This window comes from Neofelis nebulosa, chromosome 7 (assembly GCF_028018385.1).
Source record: "Neofelis nebulosa isolate mNeoNeb1 chromosome 7, mNeoNeb1.pri, whole genome shotgun sequence".
Classification (NCBI taxonomy): domain Eukaryota; kingdom Metazoa; phylum Chordata; class Mammalia; order Carnivora; family Felidae; genus Neofelis; species Neofelis nebulosa.
In genome coordinates this window covers 45,065,663-45,083,263 of record NC_080788.1, presented here as the reverse complement: position 1 = coordinate 45,083,263, position 17,601 = coordinate 45,065,663, and the positions used below count along the sequence as shown (strand labels likewise).

Genomic DNA, 17,601 nt, shown 5'->3' with positions numbered 1-17,601 from the left:
AGGAAAGAAAGGAAAGAAAGAAAGAAAGAAAGAAAGAAAGAAAGAAAGAAAGAAAGAAAGAAAGAAAGAAAGAAAGAAAGAAAGAAAGAAAAAGAATTTTAAAAATGCTATTTATACCCCTGGACCCTGTGTTTGTTTCCTAGGGCTGCCATAACAAATTATCACAATCCTCGCGATTTAAAACAACAGAAATGTATTCTCTTACAGTTCCAGAGGCCAGAAGTATGAAATCAAGGTATCCGCACAGCCATACTCCCTCTGGAGGCTCTGGGAGAGAACCTTCCTTGTCTCTTCCAGCTTCTGGTAGCTATCAGCATACCTGGTGGCTACAATATTCCAGTATCTCCCCATTTTCACATGGTCTTCTTCTCTGTTTCTGTCTTCTCCTCTTCTGTCTTTTTAAATTTTTTTTAAGTTTATTTAGTTATTTTGAGAGAGAGTGCATGTCCACGTGCGAGAGAGCATAGAGTGAGCAAATGGGCTGGAGCAAGTTGGGGAGGGACAGAGAGAGAGGGAGACAGAATTCCAGGCAGGCTCCGCACTGTCAGTGCAGAGACCTTAACTGACTGAGCCACCCAGGTGCCCCTACTAGTGCAGAGACCAATATGGGGCTCGAACTCACGAACCATGACATCATGACCTGAGCTGATATCTAATGTTTAACTGACTGAGCCACCCAGACACCTTCCCTACCCCTGGCTCCCGTCTCTTATTAGAACACTTGTCATTGGATTTGGGACCCACGTGGATAATCAAGAATGCTCTAATTTTGAGATCTGTAACTTAATTACATCTGCAAACATCCTTTTTCCAGATAAGGAAATAATCACGGATTTTGAGGCTTGGGATATGGACACATAATTTGAGCATCACCATTCATCCCATTACACATTACATACCCTTTCTTCGGAGGCTCCTGAATGACGTGCTCCACCAAAACAAGAGAATAAAGCAAAAATAGGAAGCACTGGATCTAGACAACTGGGGACTGAATGCAAAAATATGTGAAAAGAAATCTCAGAAAGATGAGGAGAGAACTCAGAACAACTTATGCAGCAGGTATACAGAGCAAACAGTCTAGACTGGAGAAGATAACTGGAGGCTCTAGCAAGGAGGCCTCAAAGGAGTGGGAGGAAGTAATTGCCCAAGGTGTTTGAAGGCACTAAGAAGAAATGAATAGCTTTACTGAGTCGTTTGGGAATGAATTAGTGAGACTGTCAAGAAAAACTATCAAATAAAAACCTCCAGGAAAGCAAAAAATTATTGTATTTTATTGAGTGTTTTTCTCATCCCAAAACTCATATATTGCAACCTAATCCTCCATGAGAAGGTATTTGGAGTTAGGGCCTTTGGGAAGCAGTTAGGAAATGAAAGCAGAGCACTCCTATAGGATCAGTGTCCTTATAAAAGATGCCACACAGAGCTCCCTCACCCTTTCTCCACATGAAGTCACAGTGAGAAGACAGCCATCTATGAACTAGGAAGTAAGTTCTCAACAGACCTTGATTCTGGACTATCCAGGCTCCAGAAATGTGAGAGATTAATTTCTGTTGTTTTTTTAATAGAGATTTTTAAAAAATATTTTTATTTATTTTTGAGAGAGAGAGGAATGAGCGGTGGAGGGGCAGAGAGAGGGAGACACAGAATCCGAAGCAGGCTCCAGGCTCTGAGCTGTCAGCACAGAGCCCCATGTGAGACTTGAACTCGTGAACCACAAGGTCATGACCTGAGCCAAAGTCGGACCCTTAACTGACGGAGCCACCCAGGCACCCTGTTTTTTAATAGAGATTTTTAAAAATGTTTATTTATTTTGAGGTTGGGGGGGGAGGGAGGGAGGAGGGGGAGAGAGGGGGAGAGGGAGAGAGGGAGAGAGGGAGGGAGGGAGGGAGAGAGAGAGAGAGAGAGAGAGAGAGAGAATGAATGAATGAATGAATGAGAATCCCAAGCTGGCTCCATGCTGCCAGCACAGATCCCGATCCCGATGCAGGGCTCAATCCCATGAACCATGAGATCATGATCTGAGCCAAAATCAAGAGTTGGACGCTCAACCAATTGAGCCATCCAGTGCCCCTTAATTTCTGTTGTTTACAAGCCATACAATCTATGGTAGTTTGTTGTGACAGCCCGAAGACAGAACATGTTATACTCTCCAGAGATAACCACAACAATATTTCCCATCCCATATGCTCTGCTAGAATCTTGCCACTTCTCCATCAAGGGGAAGAGTGTATCCCCATATCCCAGAACCGTATCATGAACTATTTGACAAACAGACTAACTGCAGAAATCACTCTGTGTGACTTCTGAGGCTAGATCATGAATGCATTTCTACCTTACATACTTGAGATGCTTGCCTTCGAATCCAGCCATCATGCCATGAAGAAACCCAAGCAGTAACCTGTGGAGAAAGTCATATGAAGAAGAACCAAGGTCCTCAGCTGACAGCCAGTACCAACTTGCCAGCTATGTGAGCCATCTTGAAAGTGGACGGTCCAGTCTCCAGTTGAGCCATCTCAACTGAAGCTTCATGGAGCAGAGATAAGCCTTCCCCAAACTGCAGAAAACAGGTTTGACTAGAAAATCTTCAAGTTCTCTTTGGGCTCTAAAACTCACTCCTTAATGTGCAAATGTAGTATATTTAGGCACATTAATCATGTATGTGCACATGGATGTTACTAGACATAAACAGGTTTTATCTACTCATTAAAATAAGCATAATAGACTTTCTAAATGCAAGTACTTTAACAAAATTGTAACACTTTACAAGTAGATCACTAGATGACTTTTATCAAATATGATCAGCTTTCTTCTTTTCATTCCATTCCATTTCTTTACATTCCATTTTTGTCCAAATTGGGAAGAGTATCCCTTGTGTAATTGAATATATCCATATATAGTTGTTGCTTTAGTTCACACGCTGGATCATGGATCCCAGCACGTTTTTAGTCCTTAGGTTACTCAAATGTATAGCTATGGCTGTGAAAGAAACATCACTTTATAGTAAAATGAGTCTGTGTAGAATATTATCAAAATAAAAATAACAGGAAACTGCTGAATATCTCTAATGCTGCAAAGGAACTTAGATTTCTAATAATGTGAATGTGTGAGGACACACGTATGCACATGCTATCACTACTGACAGCGTACAAATATTCCTCCCCACTCTGTAAGGGGACATTAGCAAAAAGCAGTATGGAGCCAGTTTTGTAACCCAAGAGACCAGAGATGGTGCAGGATGCTATGGAGGAACATCAGAAGTGGGGTAGATCTAAGCTAGGTACCAAGGGAGGGGCAAAGGACACTATGACTTGTTAAAAAGTCCACAGGACACGAGCAGATTCTGGACAGGAGATGAAGCCAAGGTTCAGTAGCTGAAACAACACAGAAGCAAGCAGAAGGGAAGCCAGGAGTGTGGTAGAAAGGCTGTAGGTGGGGCCAAAGTGGCATGTACCTGCCTCTGTGGCCCAAGGACATGTGATACCTGGACTCGGGTGACATGAAGAGTAGGCACCAGTGGTAAATCATTCATGCTATTTCTTCAAATAATGCAAAAGAGAAGGAGGAGGAGAGGAAGACGATGGAGGAGAGCACTGTGAGGGAGGATCCTGGGCTATTCTGACACAAAGAGAAACAGATTGGGAGGCCTGTACTCCTGACCTAGGCATACCTGTAATCTCATCATTTCCATCCTAATTTCTCCATCTGGGAACTGCACACGTTAGCCCAGACCATCTGTAAGTCCTTTGCTAGCTCTTAAATTTATAAGGTCTTACTAAAACAGAGTTTCAAATTCTTTAAGACTCCATTAAAATAATCTTTGGAAGATTCATAATCCAACTTTATTACTCAGGCAGTACAATTTTAGTTCACCTTCTTAACACTTTGGCATCTGGTATTCCTGGGGCCCTTGGAAAGAATTCCTGATTGTCTTCTAATAGGGTAGATCTCAGGATGGGGTTAGAAGCAGAAGACAGACAGATGGATGAGCTGCTCTAATCAGCTCTAGTTGCAGTTTTTTGTTTTTTTTCCCCCCTTTTTAAATGAGAGGTTAGTCTTCCCCAAATCCCAAGCCTCCACTCCCTAATTTGGAGATGAACCAGATGATTTCACTGGTCTTTCCCTTCTCTGGTTTCTATGACTCATCAGCTATGGCAACTAGGGTGGGGTGAAGAAAACAATTCTAATATTCAGGTTATGCTGTAGCTCCAAAGGAAGGAATCTAAGAAAAACTGTTAAGATTGAAATAGAATGAAAAAAAAAAAACAGTGTAACTCACAATACTCCTAATTGAGAAATTGTTCCCAGGATGTGTCCCTACATTGAGTGCCCCCATCTTTCCTCTGCAAATATCACTTACATGAATGTTTTTTTCATCAAATATTTTACACATCTTTTCTATGAAACTGCTAAAATGCTTATTAAAATAGTACAAATAAATGCCTAGTTGATTTTGATTGTCCATGTCTCGAAAAAGCAGCCAGTACCTAACTATAAAAATCAAGGAACTCCCAAGACAAATTCACTCAATTTAACAAACATTGAGTATTCACTATATGCCAGGCACTAGGGCAGGACTACAGCAAACTCATAATAGGAAAAATGGTAATTCCAACCTCAAGGTGTAGTAGAGGTAAATAAGTAATTACAATTTGACAAATGTATGAGACATGAAATCAAAGTACAGGGAAGCCGAATGTGAGAATGATGAATACAGTTAACCATTAGAGAAAGGAAGTAAGACATTCTGTCTTGGCCAATCCATTCAATTACTCATAGCTATTTGAAGTCATTGTGTAACCACAGAAGAGGAAATGTAACACATACCCCATGTATTCTATATCTGTGGACAGTGTCAATGCAGAGGTGTGACTGTTTTTAGGCAAACCATTCTGGTATAAAAACAGGTAAAAAGGAATAGTCACTAGAGACGGTATATATTTATTTGGTTGATGCCACTAATGTGAAAATTTGAAAAAAATTTTGGAACTCCTCTACTTAAGTGTTTTCCTCAGAGCCTAAGGCAAATTTGGGTCTACTGAGAGGAGCTGAACAGCTAGAGGTCATTCTGAGCCAAGGCTCATGACTAAATGGGCAAAGGATAGTAGGAATTTCAACTGGGGTTAAAAATACAGGAAACCATGATTAAGCCCTTACTTACTTACATTGTTTGATGGAGTCAGCAGTATTGATTTTCTGGTTTTAAGGAAGTCTGATCATTCTGATACGAGGTCTGAAGTGAATATCTAACAGTCCAATAAAGTTTTCAGAGTTCCTGAGATACTAAATATTCAAAATCATGTAATACAATTTAAAATTACTTTTTTGGGGGGTGCCTAAATGACTCATTTGGTTGAACATCCAACTCTTGATTTTGGCTCGGGTCATGATCACAGGGTTGTGAGATCAAGCCCTATGTTGGCCTCCACACTGAGTGTGGAGCCTGCTTGAGATTCTCATTCTCTCTCTCTCTCTCTCTCTCTCCCTCCCTCCCTCCCTCCCTCCCTCTCCTTCTACCCTTCTCCCCCATTCATGCACACATCCCCCCCTCAAATTAAAAAACAAAAAAGGTACTTTTTTGTGACAATGTCCAAAAATATAGTGGACTGAAATGCAATCTTCAGTAATGACATACCTATGGTTGAGGTACTTATACATCAAAAAAAGTCTGAAAAACCAATATTCCATGGGCAAGGGACTAGCCAACCAAGCTGGTTACAGTTTCCAGTGAATGACATTGGCATGATGTATGTCTCATTCAAAATGGATTCAGTTAACACTGTCAGTCCCTTTCCTCTTCCAGAGCCAGGGGGCATTGTAGAGTATTCTGGATGGCTGGAACAAACTTAGATATGACCCCGGACACCTGGAGAAGAAAAAGAGGAGGCACAGAATTAGTGGATGCAGAGTCAGGCTAGAGACCCCTGCCAATCACTCCTCACAAAGATTGAGCACTCTCCTCGAGTGGTACTCTTCCTTCATAAACAGAAATCTTTCTCAGAATCACTAACATTGATTCTGTTAGTTTTTTTTTTTTTTTTATTTTTTATTTATTTTTGGGACAGAGAGAGACAGAGCATGAACGGGGGAGGGGCAGAGAGAGAGGGAGACACACAGAATTGGAAACAGGCTCCAGGCTCCGAGCCATCAGCCCAGAGCCCGACGCGGGGCTCGAACTCACAGACCGCGAGATCGTGACCTGGCTGAAGTCGGACGCTTAACCGACTGCGCCACCCAGGCGCCCCTGATTCTGTTAGTTTTTTAACAAATTAGTCTATTAATAAGTAATGCACATAATAAAGTTAACTGTTCTGTATTGTGAAAAAAAAAATACTTGAAGTCTTCATACCCTTCTCAGATATGAAACTGGAAAGGAACGAGGGGCAGGAGGCATGGTAGAGACCCACATGGGCTGGCAGAACTGGTCAACGTGTTACTATTTTAACTGATTAAGTCAACTTTCTCATTCAAGGATAGAGTACTCGTTTTAAACACTTACCATTAACATAATTATCCCACAAACATTAAAATGTTCTGGGGAAGAGCCCATAGCATGACTTACCCCGGCCCTCAAGCCTCTAAAGGGAGGGCAATTTGGGTTTCAGTTTGGGCATCTGGGCTCAGCTGCTTGGCTCATTTTGTTTTTCTTTCGTATACCCCAGAGTCCAAGTTTTACAAGGTTAGGAAAGAGACCAACTAGGTAAAAGCGGCATTTAAAGAGCTAACCATTCTTTTTTTTCAAATGACTTTCTTGGGAGGATACCAACATTTTTCCAGATTTACAGTGTACTTCCAAACGATATAATTAGAGTCTAATGCCCCAAAGAATAATTTTTTTTCACAAAGAAATCCTTACTCCATTTAACTTGGGGCTGTGGAGGAAGGAGAAAGCATCTGACCAAGCTCGTGTGAGGGTCTGCCCTACTTATCACTCCATTTCTGACTTGTCCAACTCCAGGAGATTTAAGATCAGGCCACATTCTCCCAAACGTGGCAGGCATTATTTGGTACTGCAAAAACAGAGGTGACAGATGGCCAAGTAAGATGGATCACCAGAACCTTCAGTTTAGACTGAAAAATAGCCTTCCCAGATGTTCCTGCCTTCAGGCTTCCCTACGTTCCATTCTGCCCCCAAATCTATCCTACACATTATATATTGCCATAGTTTCCATGATAGAAGTTCAACCGTGTTGTCCATCTCTACTGCCACCTCCATTAAAAAGCTTTTCCTGGGGTGCCTGGGTGGCTCAGTTGGTTGAGCGTCTGACTTCAGCTCAGGTCATGATCTTGTGGTTCAAAAGTTCAAGCCCTACGTCAGGCTCTATGCTGACAGCTCAGAGCCTGGAGCCTGTTTTGGATTCTGTGTCTCCCTCTCTCTCTGTCCCTCCCTGCTCACACTCTGTCTCTGTCTCAAAAATAAATAAAATACTTTAAAAAAAATTAAAATGCTTTTCCTTATTCCCCACCTCAAGGCAATGCCACAGTCTCTAAGGCAATCAAAGCTTTTCAGTGACAAGTTCCCCAGCATGCTTTCTTAGATCCTTTGGGTCCCTTCAACCAAAGGCACCCTGGTCATATCTTAGCCACACCAATGACTTGCCATTCCAACATGCTTTCCATGTTTGCACCAACGAACATTGGCTCTACTTTGTCCCTGAGCTTGAGATTTCCCTTCCAGTCTGGCAAACTCCTTTCAAGTTTTAGATCGAAAGACATCATTCATTGGATTTGATCTGATGATACTTCACATTTACGTAGTGACCTGCAGTTTTTTTTTTTTAATTTTTTAAATATGTTTATTTATTTTTGAGAGAGAAAGAGACAGAGCATGAGCGGGGGAGGGTCAGAGAGGGAGACACAGAATCTGAAACAGGCTCCAGGCTCTGAGCTGTCAGCACAGAGCCCGACGCGGGGCTCGAACTCACAGACCGCGATATCATGACCTGAGCCGAAGTCGGACGCTCAACCGACTGAGCCACCCAGACCCCCCAATGTGACCTGCAGTTTAAAAAGAACTTTTAGGGGCGCCTGGGTGGCTCAGTCGGTTAAGCGTCTGACTTCGGCTCAGGTCACCATCTCGCGGTCCGTGCGTTCGAGCCCCGCGTCGGGCTCTGGGCTGATGGCTCAGAGCCTGGAGCCTGCTTCCGATTCTGTGTCTCCCTCTCTCTCTGCCCCTGCCCCGTTCATGCTCTGTCTCGCTCTGTCTCTCTCTGTCTCAAAAATAAATAAATAAACGTTAAAAAAATGAAAAAAAAAAAGAACTTTTAGAGCCATTTCTTATAATATTTATTGGAAGGCCATTAGAGCCTATAGAATATGCTGGGAAGGTATAAATATCAGGATTTTACAGATGAAAAGACTGAAACTCAAAGAGGGGAGAGAGAAGGCCTTAGCAAATGAAGGAGTGGAGACTCTAACTCAGAGCTCCCTACTTCCGCCTCCTCTCCACACCCCATGCCTCTTCCAATAAACTCTGACTCTGGGCTGCCTACTTCTGAGACTCAACTTCTCATACTTCTCTCTGAGTTGCAGCTGACAGTCTTAACATTCTAAAGACTCCCCCAACTGCTGGATGCGAATTAACTCTAGCACCGGCTCCTGGGAGGCAGAAGGCTTGGCTGACAGCAAACTCAGCACTCCCTAATATGCAAAATGACATTTTGGCCTTAGGCACTTAGTAAGTTACACAGTCCTTCCTCCTCAAGAGTAAAAGTTTTCAGGCACTAGAGTGTAGCATTAAAAAAAAGCCAAACTGAATTAGGGACTGACCCACCACTTTATTAGCCTCCCAACATGCACACATACACAGAGACATTCAAGTCTCATGCACTGTGATTTCACTTTCCCTCACCCTCTTCTTGAACTCAAAAGAACTCATTGTGCAATTCTATGAAATTGCATTTTGGAATTGGACAGAGACTAGTGCCAGCTGCCCGTTGTGGCACTTGGGAAATTATAATCTGCATCACTTTTTGTGGGGCAGAGGGCAGACATTATACTTGCAAAATGCATTCCATTATTTATTTTTCACATTAGTAAAACTGCTGTGTGCATAGTGTTAGAACAAAATACAAACTTTGTAAAATACATTCTATATCTTAGTCGTCGAGAAATGTTAACTTTAAACAGACTGCAGTCATCTGATCATTTACTCTGGACTCATTTCTCACTTTGAGTTGCACACTTCAGGAGGAAATTTAAATAGTATCTCATGGAGAATAAGGCAGTCAGTAAAACTGGTTCTGGACACAATATCCTCTTTGTTTATTTGGAGTCTAACAGGCTAAAACCAAAAAACCTTATAGTTTATTTCTGGAGAGTAAGTTGGGCAAAGGCTTGCTGGAAGAACAACTCGAAAAACTGTGGATGTCTTATGTTTACTTGGCATCGGGGAACATTACCTGCAGATGATCAGACCTCAGAACTGTGTGAAAGAGTAGTTTTTTTGGTTTGTTTTTGTTTTTTTTTTGCCGCACCAGGAAGAAAAATAGATTTGTCCAGACAGGTTTTGGCTGCCAGGTAGAATGTTTTCAAGAGGTTTTGATATACGGTTTCTCTCAAATTGTTTAATCTGAATTTGTATGTCTTTTGTTGATCTAAAATGAAATAGAGTAACACTGAGTGAGTCAGACAGTAATATACCACCTAAGTAATGTTGTGCTTTTCTTGGTGCATAGTAAGAAACATACATTGGTGATTTGTCTCATTACTGATGACTCTAATTTTAATCTCTTGGTTAAGATAGTTTCTGCCAGATTTCTTCAGGATTAGGTAAACAAATGGGTATATTATACTTCATAATAACTATCTAATAGGGAGATTCTTTAAAACTATGTGAATATTTCTATTTGCCATCAAGTTTTCACCCACCATATTTAGCACCCTTCAAGGATTCTTAGATAAATAATTATTTCTATAATGATTGCAAATAGATTTTTCTGATTCCATCATTCCCTCTGGATTTATTGGTTGGCAATAAATCAACTGTAGAACAGAGTATTTCCTTCTTCCCCATTTATTTATTCCTTTATGCCAGGATGAGCTTGTGGATTACTATTTTACTCAAAGCATTATAAAACATTACTGTCAGCATTTCATGCTCAAATGTTCCCAGACATAAGAACTCCTTTAAGCTAGTTCCTGGGTTCTTTTGGCGTGCACCCATCACTCTTTGAGCACTTTCTTATTTTCTGGTGCAAGATGATGCTCCAGGTTCATCTTGTATTCTCCCTGCTCAGTCTTGGAATTAATAATTTCTCCAAGGAGCTTTGATTTCTTTTAGTGAAGAAGAGAATTTAGAAACCAAGATCTGGGCACTAACTGTGTTAATTGCTTCTAGAGTATCATTGCTTCTAGGCTCTATCAGCAGAGTTAGAAACTATGTACACACACACACACACACACACACACACACACACACACACATACACACACACAGAGCTGTATCTGTTTCTCCCACTCTCTCTGTATATTATGTACCATGGATTCATTCTGATACTTCCAATTCCAGTCAAATACTAAAGGGTTGATTCTTGCCTTCCCCTTCTCCATGATTCTCAGTGTATTTATTAGCTCAGTTAATCTAGTATATAACCAAACTCCCAGTTTCTTCGCCCTAGTAAAGAGGAAGTGGGGGAAAGAAAAGAAAGAAAAGGCCAGCATGGTCCCAGACATGCCAGCCCCAATTTCCTGGTTTATCAGCCCAAAAGTGATACTTCTCCCCCCCTAAGTTGTAGACCCACATTTTGAGTTTACAGGTTCCATAGGACATCACCTTAATTGTACTGCTGACATTTGGTTGAAAACATAACTAGTTGTCTTTTTGCCAAATCCACCTTCTTCCTCTGATATCTTCATTTAAGTCAGTGGCAGCACTCAGGCTAAAAATTTCAGTTGTCTTTGAAACTTTCATTTCATAATTCCACACACACAAGCTATTTCATGTGCCATGACCTTTAATTCATCTTTGTATTCCCAACACCTAGTGTCTATTACCTACTTGTGACTATATTACATGAGGTGAACATTCATTTGGGGGATAGGGTCAAATCTGACAGCTGCTAACTAAATGACTTCCCAATCTACACCTTTTCCATCCACTTGCTAATTCATAGAGTTTCCACCTCCTCACTGTCTTTCCTCTCTCTAAATAATTCTTTATATTGTAAGTATCCTAAAATCGATGTCATCTTGCTCAAAAAGCCTTCAACATCTCCTCCCTGCTTTTGGAATCAAATCAAACTATCTGGGAATAATAATACTCTCCACACTCAGGCTCTAACTTACCTCTTTCACTTCATCTCCCATTTATCTTCTTTCCCCCTCATGCTTGTCACATGAGCATATTTGCTATTCTTGAAAATCAGCACTTCTCATGATTTTTACTCATGATGTAATGCTTTGCTTCCTTTTTCATTTTATTTTTTATTTTTGAGAGAGAGAGAGAGAGAGAGAGAGAGCAAGAGCGCAGATGGGGGAGGGGCAGAGAGAGAGGGGGACAGAGGATCTGAAGCAGGCTCTGTGCTGACAGCAGAGAGCCCCATGTGGGGCTCGAACTCATGAACTGTTAGATCATGACCCAAGCCAAAGCGGATGCTTAACTGACTGAGCCACCCACGTGCCCTTCTGCTTCCTTTTTTGTCCATATTAATATTTTACTTGTCTTTCAAACCAAATATAAAGGTCATTTCTATCATGAGCTTCTCTTATTGTCAAGCACCCCCTTTTCTTATTCCTATGTACTACTGTGCTAAATTCTGCTCTGTATTACAGCTAATTGCACACATCTATCTCTCCAACAAGATTAGATACTACCTTTAAGACCAAAAAAACCAATCTTATTTATCTTTAAATCCCAAGAAATTGGCATAATGCACTACCCCCAACAGATGCTCAAAAAAGCATCATCAAATCATTTCCAAGTTTTGCTGATCAATTGGCAATGAAGAATTTCATTGTTCCACCTCACCTTCTAGTTAGTCCTTAATGTTTATAAACCTGATTTCCCACTGACTAGCCACTCTAATGAAACTTCCAATTGGTGATAATAAATCCAAGCAAGTAGAGCTTTACGTGCAAAAGCATGCAGGCAGGGACTAGATGGGTAATCTGTGTGTTGGTAAAAGCTGGCTAGAGCGGATGTTGCATTAAAGCAGGGCTTGGGGGAGCCGCAATCCCTGGCATCAGTGTAGCACTGCAGTGTGATTCTTATGATTAACATGCATATACTCTCCTGTGCTGTACATTTCTGGGTAAGCGAAACCTAGGATAGGGGCTGGAGAAAAGATTCCCCCTCCCCCTCCAAGAAATGCAGATGCTCAAGAAAAGGGAAGGAGGAATTCAACCTACTAATCACAGACTCTTTAGGTTTCTTCACTTTCAAAACACTGATTAATTCACACTGTGGCTTTTCCTCCCGTTCCTTAGAGAATTAACCAGGCTACTCTATGCATGGACAGCAATAGCTCCTTGCTTGATCCCTTTCTAACAATAGCTCATATATTGAAAGCCAACGTGTATGCCAAGGCAAACCCTGTACTGTTTTAATCTTCCTATTTGATGAGGCAATCTAAGCCTCTCATCCTAGAAATGGACATCTGGGCCTCAACTCCTTCAGTAACTTTTTCTTGGCAGCTCAGATCCAATCCCCAGATAGATGCTTTGTGTGTCTGCCCCTACATACCTTGATAAGTTTAGACATTAGCCAAGGTAACATGGTGAGAATGGATCAATGAGATACATCTCCTTTATTTCTACATACATCTCAGTAACAATCTCAACAAATCTTGATATCAAATACTTTTTTATGCTTGTATTTTTTTTTTTTTAATGCAGTGTGCCTTATTTTAACGAGAGAGAGTGTAAGCAGGGGAGGAACATGGAGAGGAAGGACCCAAAGCAGGCTGTGTGCTGAAAACACAGTTGATATCAAACACTCTTACGGTTTGATTAAAAAGGTACCATGTACCTGTAACACATAACAAACATCTTAGTATGCGAATTAGTGAGACACTTTGGATTTAGTGTGCTCATAATAAAATACTAAAGTGTTATTTCCCTTCTCTACCCTAAACCCATGCCTCCTTGTAATATGTCTAAAATGTTTACAATGTCCAAAGCCAGAATCCAAGGAGAAATGGAATGGAACAGGTTAACTTCCTTCGCAGTTGCAAAAGATCCATCCAACTAATGAAACTATTTCCAAGTTTTGGTGATCATTTGGCAATGAAGAGCTTCATTGTTTCCATCTCACCTTCTACTATTCCTTAATGTTTATTTATTTACTTGGTCAAGTGATACTTTAATAGGCTATAAATAAAAATCCTGTCTTTGGAGAGTATCAAGAGCCACAAGTGGGCTAGAGCAGAGAGCAGAGGCAGAGTCTAGAGGCCAGGAAGAATCAACAGGCTGTGAAGAATCCTTGAGGTTGGTTATATTTAAATGGCTTCATCCTGCGGGGACCCCTGAAAAGCCGCAGACACATCTCCTGGGGAAATTCCTTGGGCTCCTCCACGCTGTCGTCATGGCTCTCCACGTTCAGGTAGACGTCCGGCAGCACACACAGGCACTGCAGCTGGTTGGTCAAGAGCTGATGGCTGGACTGAGGGACATAGCTCCTATAGCACACGATGACCTCACTCTCCATGCCCTGAACGTTGTCATCATTGCTACTGTTTTTCTCCCCTTTCCAGTTCAGACAGAGCTGGAAAATGGGTGGGATGGAGGAGTAGCTGGGGTTTAGCACCACGGCAGCCTGGAGTTTGGCTGTGCCCCTTTCCATGAGTGCCAGAAGAGATTGGTGTCCTCAGCTAGTCCCATCTCCACAATGTCCTTGGTGAAATGTAGCTGCAAGTAATCCTCATGGGCAATCGTGACCCACTTCACCAGGCAGGAGACAACCTTTGCAGGGAAGAGGTACTGTCAACCACTGGTAACTGGTTCAATGCCATGTTCCAAGGATGCAAACTTTGGAGGGCCAGGTGGGACTGCACCCTAGTCTTCAGCAGTTTCATGGTGGTCCCCATGTGGCCGGTGCTCGGCAAGTGTTCAGCAATCACAGTGTGCTGAGGCTATTCTTTGTGGGAAGAGGAGGTCACCTAGCTTCTGTACCCAGAAATATGCGTCAAGCACATAGTCTCTCAAAGTCAGGATGCCACTGAAACTGATACTGAATGGCTGGATTCGGAGTCTTCTTTCTGTGATCTCCTGGATACAAACAGCTCAGGACTGAGTGAGGAGACAGAAAGTCACCTGCACTGATGGGGTGATCAGCTCCGTGGTGGTCATCACTTTGGCTTTAATCGTCATGGTGTCGATGTTCATGAGGTAGTAGAAAGTCAGGTGAAGCACACTGTCATCTTTGCACTTCAGGTCCAGCATGACAGGCAGCAGGTGCCTCTTCAGCATCTCCATGCACTTGTCATCAAACTGAACTTCCAGTGAGGGCCACTGGCGTTTTGTGGTCTGTTCCTCCTCAGCATGAGAGTCACTCTCATCATCTTAGGAGTCTTCAGGAGGCTTAAACAGAGCCTTGGCTTTGTCCACACTGCCTTCAATCGCCACAATGTCTTATGACAGGCCCGCCTACATGCAGCGGCCTGGACAAAGAGGATATAGAGGGGAGATGGCAGGTGTTTAGCTGTCTCATATTGCTTGTGAGCCTGGTCAAACAGTATGAATAGGTACTCTTACACTGGGAGGGAAGCCTGCATGATGCTACTGAGGCAAGCCTGGAGGCTGCTGAGGTACCCTTCTTTACCTCAGTCTCCTTGAAGATCTCCTCCTTGCTGGACAGGCACTCTACGTACTTCTCTGTCAGCCTTTTCCTCTGCTGCAGCTCCCAGTCCAGACATGCAAGGGTTTGCTGGTGAGGGTCTCCTATGGTGACTTCAGCCTTGCTAATATCTGGAGGAGCCTCCGTATAAAACTCTTCTAAACTGACCAGATCAATTTCTTCAATGCTTCAACTTAAACTCCAGACATTTGGTGATTTCTTTCTGCAGGTGTATCACCTCATACAACAGGTTCTGGAGCTGCACGTGACAGGCATCTACTTTCTAGTTGGCCTCATGGGTCTGATCTCTTGCCTTCTTCAATCTGATATGGGCTGATCGATTAAGCTTCTTCAGAGTCATGAAATACACACAGCTCTGGATCTTCTCATCTTCCATCTCAGTCTTTTTCTCATCTTCTTCAGCTCCCGGATCTCAGCCATGAGCCTCCACAACTCCTGTGTGTACTTGCACAGCTCAGTCTCTGCCAGGGTCCCACAGGTCTGCCTCAGCCTCCTTGCTCTAGTATTTACCTTCCTGTTGTCAGAATGGTTATGCTTCCTTTCGGATGGAGCTCCATCACTTTGGATCACTGTGGGCTTGTTTTTTGCTTGATTCTGATGACATGGTTGTTTGGCAATGTCAGGAGGAGATAGCAGAGACCGCATGCAGCCTCGAAACTGTCCAGCAACTTATTCCTTAATGTTTATACACTTGATTTCCATACTAGCCACTTTAATGAAACTTCTCCTTTTACTGAAGTTATATGGTTTTCTCTGGGGCTCCTTTCACGCTCCTCCTCTCGTGATGCTCATTTCTGCTATGTTACCTTATCTATTTCTCTCAGTCACCACAGACATACCGATTCCCAAATCCGTACTAATGAGATCAGGCTCCTGAGTTCAAAACTCAAATTATCAACCCTCTTTGATGTCAACTACCTCTATTAGATTCAACATACTGGTAATAAGACACTAAACAGTGTCCTTTCTTTTTTCTCCACCTCAAACCGAATTCTTCTTCTGCATCCCTAAAATGTTCACGACATTTGAGATAGTTAAAAACATGTTCACAAATTCTTTCCATAGTCCTCCTTTCAAGAGGTGGAGCTTGAGTGTGCACTTACTGACTTGTATCTCATGAGGAGAATATGCCAGATGTGACAGTATTTGACTTTTTTTTTTTAATTTTTTTTTTCAACGTTTTAAATTTATTTTTGGGACAGAGAGAGACAGAGCATGAACGGGGGAGGGGCAGAGAGAGGGAGACACAGAATCGGAAACAGGCTCCAGGCTCCGAACCATCAGCCCAGAGCCTGACGCGGGGCTCGAAATCACGGACCGCGAGATCGTGACCTGGCTGAAGTCGGACGCTTAACCAACTGCGCCACCCAGGCGCCCCGACAGTATTTGACTTCTAAGACAAAAAGACATTGGGTGCCCTCTTTGCTCTTTCTCTTGGATAGCTCACTCTGGGGTAAGTCACCTGCTGTCATGAGGATAGTCCAGGAGACCTATGAAGAGGTACAAGCAGGGGGGATAAGGCTTCCTGACGACAAATAGTGGAACAGGGGCTTCACCTTTTTGAAAGTAGATGCTCCAGCCCCAGTCAAACCTTGAGATCACTGCAGCCCCAGCCAACAGCCAGATTGCAACTTTATGAAAGACCTGGAGTCAGAGACACCCAGCTAAGCTGCATCTCCTGACCCACAGAAACTCTAATACATGTTTGTTGTTCTAACTAAATTTGGGGTAGTTTATTTTGCAGCAATATATAACCAATACTGCATCCAAACCCAGAATCCAAGGAATAATGAAAGGAAACGAACATTTTAACTGAAATCTTTCCACTCCTATCCATACTTGTCCTCCTCCCTCTCAATGAGTAACATCACAATTTACCCAGTATCCCAAATGAGAAATTGGGATTTCTCTGGAAACCGTATTTGACTTTTCCTACCAACTGCTTCACTAAGTTACCATTTTATTCTCCTGTCACTTGAGCCTAGCCCTACTCTTATTGCTTTAAATCAGGGCCATTACCATTTTTCAATTATTGTAACACAGCTTTTCAACTTTTCTCTTTCCCTACAGTCTTTCCCACCTCTATTTCATTCTCTAGACTGATGCCATCAAGCTTTTTCAAAAGACTACCTGCTCATGTTGTCTTTATTTAAATTTACTACTAGTTCCCAAATGGCACAACATTCAAATGTCATGGAATGGCATGTCTGTCCCTGTCCAATAGCTTTTTCTCTCAAATCCCAAGTTCAGAGCCTACAATCTGGCCATCTTTCACCTTTGCATATGCCTCTTTGTTTTTATGTGGAAGATCTTTCATTCTTTCCTTATAACCCTTTCTCACTTCGAAAAGACTCACCTCAGGCTTCACCTCAGACAACTTGCCTTAATTATCAGGTTCAGGTTATATGACTTTTTTATATTACTTTATCAGAGCACTTACCACATAGTTTAGTATTATGTCCTCCACCAGATTGTGAGCTCCTGGAAAAAATAAAATCTGTCCTTGATACCTAGACCTTCATTTAGGCATCCATCCAACTTCTATCTATTAAACTGAAACTATAAGACAAAATACCAGGTTAGGTGTTTGTGACATACTATGAACAAAACAAGTATGCTTCTGTTCTTACACAGCTTGTAGTCTATTCAAGAAGAAAGACAGTAAGTCAAATAAACAAATACTATGGTATGTGAAAAAAGAATATGAGAGTAACAAGGAGGACCTACTTAAGACTGTGTGACACACAAATACACTCAGACATTTCCTGAACTAAATGTTTTCCAAGAGGTACGTATAAATTATACCTTCA

General features: G+C 42.1%; 1 pseudogene; it reads right to left on the bottom strand.

The window, feature by feature from the left end:
* Positions 1-8,207: 8,207 nt before the first annotated feature.
* On the bottom strand, positions 8,208-15,926 carry LOC131516475 (THO complex subunit 5 homolog; annotated as a pseudogene).
* Positions 15,927-17,601: the final 1,675 nt, after the last annotated feature.